Source organism: Hippopotamus amphibius, chromosome 17 (assembly GCF_030028045.1).
Source record: "Hippopotamus amphibius kiboko isolate mHipAmp2 chromosome 17, mHipAmp2.hap2, whole genome shotgun sequence".
NCBI lineage: Eukaryota > Metazoa > Chordata > Mammalia > Artiodactyla > Hippopotamidae > Hippopotamus > Hippopotamus amphibius.
In genome coordinates this window covers 15,729,734-15,736,632 of record NC_080202.1, presented here as the reverse complement: position 1 = coordinate 15,736,632, position 6,899 = coordinate 15,729,734, and the positions used below count along the sequence as shown (strand labels likewise).

The window sequence follows — 6,899 nt, the reverse complement described above, 5'->3', positions numbered from 1 at the left end:
TTTGGGTACTAGTAATCTGATTGCAACTGAGTTTGGAAGCCTGGTTATGGCAGGCTGAGTTATTTGGACCAACCATCCCAGTAAAAACAACTAAAAGTGCTAGATAAAATATCAAAAACACCTTAAAAGACCCAAAGAGTTGATAAAATAGTAAGGAATTAAGGGGCCAACATGGAAGAAAAAAACCAGAGCACAGAAACCACTTTTCTGTGAAAGAGCCCAGAAACCCTAGCAAATCTGAACTTTCATTTTCATCACCTGGAGGAGGGAGGGGGTTAGAAACCCAAGCTCAGTGCCTGCAGTTGGTGGAAAGTCTAATAGAAGCTCCTTTCCTCAATGCAGTGAGATCCCAAATGGCTACATCATCAGGGTAAGGGTGGACTGAAGTACTTCAGCCCAGATTCACATTGCCTCGGTGATCCAGGGAACCTCGGACTAGGAACTTGTTTAGATAGCTCAGGACTGGTGGTACCCCTGATGCCTGGCAGAAGTAAGCACACTCTTCTCTAGAGGAAGGCTCCTTCATACTCAAATTATTCCTATTTATTTGGAACAATATATAATACATAATAATTTGTTCAAGTGCAATTACCAGATTGGTTAAAGAGAACCAAACCTGCAAGAAAATAAGGCTCCATGAGTGAGAATCATAGAAACAAGAGAGAAACAAAAAACAACTGAGACTTCACAATTAGAATGATCAGATGTAGACTATAGAGGGACTTCCCTGGTGGTCCAGTGGTTAAGACTCTGCACTCCAAATGCAGGGGCCCAGGTTTGATCCCTGCTCAGAGAACTTGATCCCGCATGCCACAATGAAGATCCTGTGTGCCGCAATTAAGACCTGGCACAGCCAAAAAAAGAAAAGATGTAGACTATAGGGAATTCCCTGGTGGTCCAGTGGTTAGGACCCTGCATTTTCACTGCTGAGGCCTGGGTTCAATCCCCTGGTCCGGGAACTAAGATTCTGCAAGCCTCATGGCACAGCCAAAAAATAAATAAAAATGATGTAGACTATAAATCATGCTTCCTGCAGTCAAACAAATAAAAGACAAGACTGAAAATATTTACAAGGAATAAGAAATTGCATAAGGTGACAAAATAACCTAAAAAAAGAAAAAACCCACAGCAACTGCAATTAAAATGCAACTCATTAATTTGAAAGCACTCAGATGCAGTGGAACAGGGAATTAGCAAAGTAAAAGGTAATAGCAAGAAATTACCCAGAATGCAGCACAGAGAGGAAAAAAGAGGGAGGAGGGAATAGTGAGGATAAGAGACACAGTGGATAGAGGCCTGATAGGTGTGTAATTAACACCCCAGAAAGAGAGGAAAGAACAAATAGGGCAGAGGCAAATATTTGAGAAGAGACAATTGCTGAGTAGTTTCCAGAATAAAATACACTAATCCACAAATTCAAGAGGCCAGTAAATCCCAAGCATGAAAGTCCTGTTTAAACCAGCAGCCAGATGAGAAAGGAGGGAGTGGTACCACTGAGAGTTTTCTTCCCAGCCCCAGCAGGCTAAACTCCATTAAGCCTCCCACCAAGAAGCAGAGCCCTGTGGCTTTGGTACCCAAGGTTCCCTGGCTCCCTTAGGCCTTTCTCCCTCTTCCACTGCCTTGAGGTCTCTCCTCCAACCAAGCCCTGGTATTGTACCATCTGTCTACAGAGGCCTTCCCTCAAACCTCTCTTTCTCTCTTGATCTCAAGGGAAGAAAGGGGGCCCAAGGCAGAAACAGAAACAAGAACAGAAGAATAAGAACTAGTGAAAAAGCAGAGTAACAGATGACTCTTGCAGGCATGATCATTCAAGAGATGGGCTAGACTGGTTTGGGGGGCAGCCTGGAGGCAACAAGCAGAAAATGGGAATTGAAGATGATTTATTAGTTTCCATCCAGAATTCTGCTTCCCCTCCCTTCCCTCCTTTCTCTCAGGCTTCCCTCTGATTTTCTGCCTCTATGACCCTACGTCCGGCAGTATCCAGACGTATACTACCATATCCTGAACTCCCATACCTATCATATCTATCTGCCTTCCCTAACAAACAGCAACATCTGAAGAGATGGGAAGAGGGGGAGACACTATCCACTTGAAAACTGGAGAATACCGGAGAGCTGATTCCCTGGAGTTAATCTTCTTGCACGCTACTGAATTTTAGTTGCTATTTGTCACCTGTCAAGCCAGCCCAATCCCTGTGAAAGCTACTTTTCTTTTCCTGCCCCCAATTCTCACTCCTCCCTGCAACTCTCCACCCAGAGTTTCCTGATATGCAGGGTATGAAGCATAAGAAAGACATGGAAGAGAGAGGAAGGGGAGGCTCTTGACAGAGGATTCATATGTAGTCTCCATTCCAGACACACCCTTACTCCAAGGAGCAGAACTGGGACACCAATTATCAACACTTTGATTTGTCATTTCCCTCAACATCTGCTGAGATTTAATGGGACCTTCTCCAAAAGCCTAGTGGTGGAAATATACCCACTCAGATACACATACGTGTAAAGACAGCTACTTAATGAACACCTGGGTATATCTTAGAGCACCATAGTCAGATGAATGTGCAAATACGCACAAGTATTTGTATAGAGCTGGGATAGAAAGGCCTCAAGACATGATTAAGAAGATGCCACTGTTCATCTTCAGGGACGTTTTCCCTTAAGACAATAAAAACCTCTCCTCCCTCATTTTTATTGCATTTCCTCTCATTCCAGTGAGGTCTGAGAGCCTCCTTTCATAGGTAGATCCCCAGTGCTCAGGCTAAATGATGATTTAATATTTTCTCAGAGGTTTCAGCCCCGATTTCCAGGACTCTCCTTATTTCCTCCCTCCCCTGGAGACTGCCTAGCAATCAAACTCTTGTATCTTGAGGGAGCAGAGTTGACCCTAATATTTGCTATTTAACAAACACAAAACAAAGGCACGGCAGGAAGAAGATGTCAGGGCCTCTGGGGATTCCTGGCCTGAAGGAGGGTACTGTCCTCAGCAGCTCACGGAAGACACTGTCAACCTTTGATAAACCTTGCTGAGAGAGTCCAGAACAGACCTCGCACCTCCCTGAACACCTAATTCCAGTGGACTAGAGAGGCACATGTCTAAGATGCCTGTGACAGCCAGAGAAACCCACTGTCTATTCAGCAAACACGTGTGGGTGCTCTTCTGTCCCATATACCTCCTGCATACCAGGGAATACTATGCAGCCATCAGGAAGAATGTACCAGCCCTGGATCACTCAGGTGGAAGCCAAGGTATAGGAAATGGAAACAGCAAGGTGCCGTACAGTACGTTACTTCTAAGATTTAAAAAAAAAAGAATATACCATGTAAGTATGTTTGTATACCCATAGAACATCTCTGGAAGCATACAAAAGAAAATAGTAACAGTGTTGCATGTGATGAGGAGCAGGAAATGGCTAAAGATAGGGTGGGAAGGAGAATTCCTTTTTGCCGTGTTTTCTTTCGAAGCTTTCATTGTTGTTTCCTATGTCTGTTATTACCTATAAAAAATGACGATCGAAAGAAGACCCCTCTCCTTGAGGAGCTTAGGCGAAGGCAGATATGCAGACAATTAAAATATTCTCTGCTCATCGTGACCATGGAGGCATAGACAGGGCAGGAAGGGACTATAGCAGAGAGGCCATCTAGGTCAGCTCGTGGGTTTGGCGGGGGATTTGGAATCATCCAGGGACTGCTGGAACCTCTCTCAGCTCAGCCTTGCCAGGGCCTAAAGAGCACAGTGAGAAGGGACCCGCGGTAGAACTGCAGGAGCAGACAGAGGCCAGGACGCCTACTGCCTTGTGTACCAAGCTAAGAAGTTGCTATTTTATCCTAATGGGAAATAGGCAACTATTAAAGAATTTTCAGCAAGGGAGTGACCTCTTCACATTTGCTGTTTAGAGAGAGGATTCTGGCAGGAACACGGAAGAATAGATTAAGAGCAGCAAGGATGGGGTGGAGAGACTGGTTATGAGGTTTAATGCAAGAATCTAGGTGAAGGAAGGCAGAGGGATGGACCTGGGGCAGAGGGAGTGGGGATGGAGGAGAGGGGTGGAGGAGAGGGATGAAAGCTGAGACGTGCAATAGGTCTGAAATGTGTATGGAGACCACGTACAGATCCAGCTCTGCAGCTCTTGGTTTTGTCGCGCTGGCATCCTCTGCACATTCTGCCTCAAACACCCCAGCAGCTGGCACAATGGGTCCGGAGGGGCCGCTTCCTGGTCAGCCTGCCTGTCTCCTTGCCACGGGCTCTAGTTCCTCGGCAAAGAGGTGCAGAGGAAAGAACTGAAACCTCTCCCTCGTCATTCAACTCCTAGGTCTCTCTTATTTATTCCATGCTCTCTCTCTCTCACGATTCAGGTCCTCTCATTATTTCTGAGCTGTACAGCTTGCTGCTTCCCTGGCTCGGTTCTCCCATCCCTGTCTGCGAAGTGTCAATCAAACCATCAGATGAGCAGTTCAGCCTCACATCCTCGGTGGCTCTGCCCCAGGACGCAGCAGCAATTGCTGACACACGGCAGTGGTGTAGGGCTGCTGGCTCTCCCTTTAATGGTCTTCCGATCCAGAATGGGTGCTAAAATGGAATTTGAGGGGACCGCTTCTCTCTACCTGCCCCTATCAGGACGGCCACAAGGACGGGCAACCCTGAGAGAAGCGGGGAGCCTTCAGAAGCCGGTTTGCTTTTCATTCCAAGGTTGGACCATGGCCAGTGTCTGCTTTCAGAGGAATTGTTTGAAATTCTTAACAAGAAGCAGAATGCATGAGTCTAGGAATCCAGGGCAGGCTTGTGAAGTTGGGATGGGAAATGGAATTGTTATTTTATTTCTGAAGTTATATTATATTAAACAAAGGAGAGGTGGGATACAGAGCCGCTTTGTAGCTTCCCTGGAGGACGAACAATAAGAAATGTCAGGGGGGCAGCCGGGAAAACTGAGATTAGAACAAAGAAAGAACTTCCCCAGGCCCTGGAACCGGTGACCGGGAAGATCTGAAGCATCTGCTTCCTCAGGGGATTTCTCCTTATCCTTTTACAAATTATGAATGGAAGCACCATTTTCATAGAATATGGAAATTAATGAGCATGAAGCTCAATTACCTTGCCAAATTCTCTTTAGATCTTTGATACACACACACACACACACCTCGTGGTTGTGATCCGTGTGTGTCTATTTGTTTTCTGCTTCTCTTCCTCCGTATGATTTCGTATACACATGTCTGCGGAGCCCTCTGTCCTCACACTTGTCATTTTGAATCTTACCTAGTATTCCATTGTGTCAACGTGCCAGAGTTTGTTCAGCTATCCCCTGTGGCTGGGTTGTTTCCCATTTTTTTTATATTATAAAAGCACAACTCGAAATGTCTTCATACAAATGCCTTTTTCTTCCCTTGGATATTTCCTTGGGGTATAGTTCCCCAAGTCAAATTTCTAGGTCAGAAGGTTTGAACCATTTTACTGCCCCAGTGCTTCCCTGAAAGCCCAGACAATCTGAGTTGCCACCCTACTCTCTCTCTGTCCCTATGGCACTGACAACATTTGATTTTATCATTTTTATTTATTTTTGCTCATTTCATAGGCACATAATTGTACCTTGAAGTTATTTAATTCCCATTTCTTTCATTGCTAGTGAGACTGGGCACACTTCCACATGAGGATTTATTGTCTGCTTCTCCTTTGTGTAAACTGTTCATCTCCTCTGACATCTTATCAAGAGAAATCCGAAGGCTGACCTTATATATTTATATCAAGCCTTTACATACTTAAATGGTCCATTTTTCTCAGTTATGGCTGCCACTTTTTACCCTAAGGGAGCTGTCCCATTGTGAGGCGGATGCTATCTTGTCCTGTGTGGGTCAGGGGTGAAGGAGAGTTAAGGTAACTTCTGGATCTTAGAGAAATTTTTTTCAGAAGAAAAGAAAAGCCAGTCATATGGCACCCCCTCTCTGAACCCCTATTTTCCTAGGAAAGGAAGTCTGGGGTGATAGGACAGCTAGTTGCTAAGGCTGGAGGATCCTTTGCTAGGGCTAGGCATCTTCCTGTGGTCACACGTATGTCCTGGTCCATTATTTTCTCCCACTCAAGGTATGGCCATGAGAGAAACAGCAAAGTAGTCAAATCAGAATCATCGTTACAAGTGTGACTTCTCCTTGATATAGCTCAGTGATTAAGGGAACAGGTTCTGGAGCTGGCAAACTGAGGTTTACATCTCAGTGCCTATATTTACCAGGTGTGTGGCTTTGGGCAAGTTATGACCTCTGTAAGCCTTCATGTCTTTGGCTGTAAAGTGGTGTTTCGGTTATGGCTGCATAAAAAACTATCCCAAATCTTAGTGGCTAAAAACAACAACCGTCTTACTCTATCTCATGGTTTTGTAGGTCAGGAATTCAGATGGGTCCTAGCTGGGTGAGTCTTCTGCTCCACGTGGCATTAATTGGGTCACTCAGTGGTATTTAGCTGGTGGCTGGGCTGGGCTGAAGGGTCCAAGATTGCTTCACTCTTATATGCAACTCTTCATGTAGTCTCAGGGCCTCCCCACGTGGTCTCTGCAACAGTGTGGTTAGACTAACATGGAAGCTCAGGGCTCCAAGAGTGAGTGCTCCAAGATAAGAAGAAGAAGCTGCTTTTAAGGCCTGGGCTAGAAAGTGTCCCAGTGTCACTTCCACCATATTCTGTAGGTCAAGCAGTCACAGAGCCTGTGATGGGAAGAGTGACCAAGAATTGGGGGCCATCTTTAATGTGCCAAAAGTGGGGATAAAAATATTTACACCTAGGGTTGTGAGGATTAAGCTAGATAATGCATGCAGAAGTTGATTTATTGCAAAGCTAATGAAACTTCAACCACGGGGCTCCTTAATTGCACAATCTCTTCCAAGTCCTAGCACCTAATTTTGTATTCACCATTTTTCTTT

At 45.2% G+C, this 6,899-nt stretch overlaps 1 non-coding gene across 1 annotated transcript; it reads left to right on the top strand.

Moving 5' to 3' along the window:
- The first annotated feature begins 724 nt into the window (after window positions 1–724).
- On the top strand, window positions 725–796 carry TRNAW-CCA (transfer RNA tryptophan (anticodon CCA)). Its single transcript has one exon. It is a non-coding gene; the product is annotated as a tRNA-Trp (tRNA).
- Window positions 797–6,899: the final 6,103 nt, after the last annotated feature.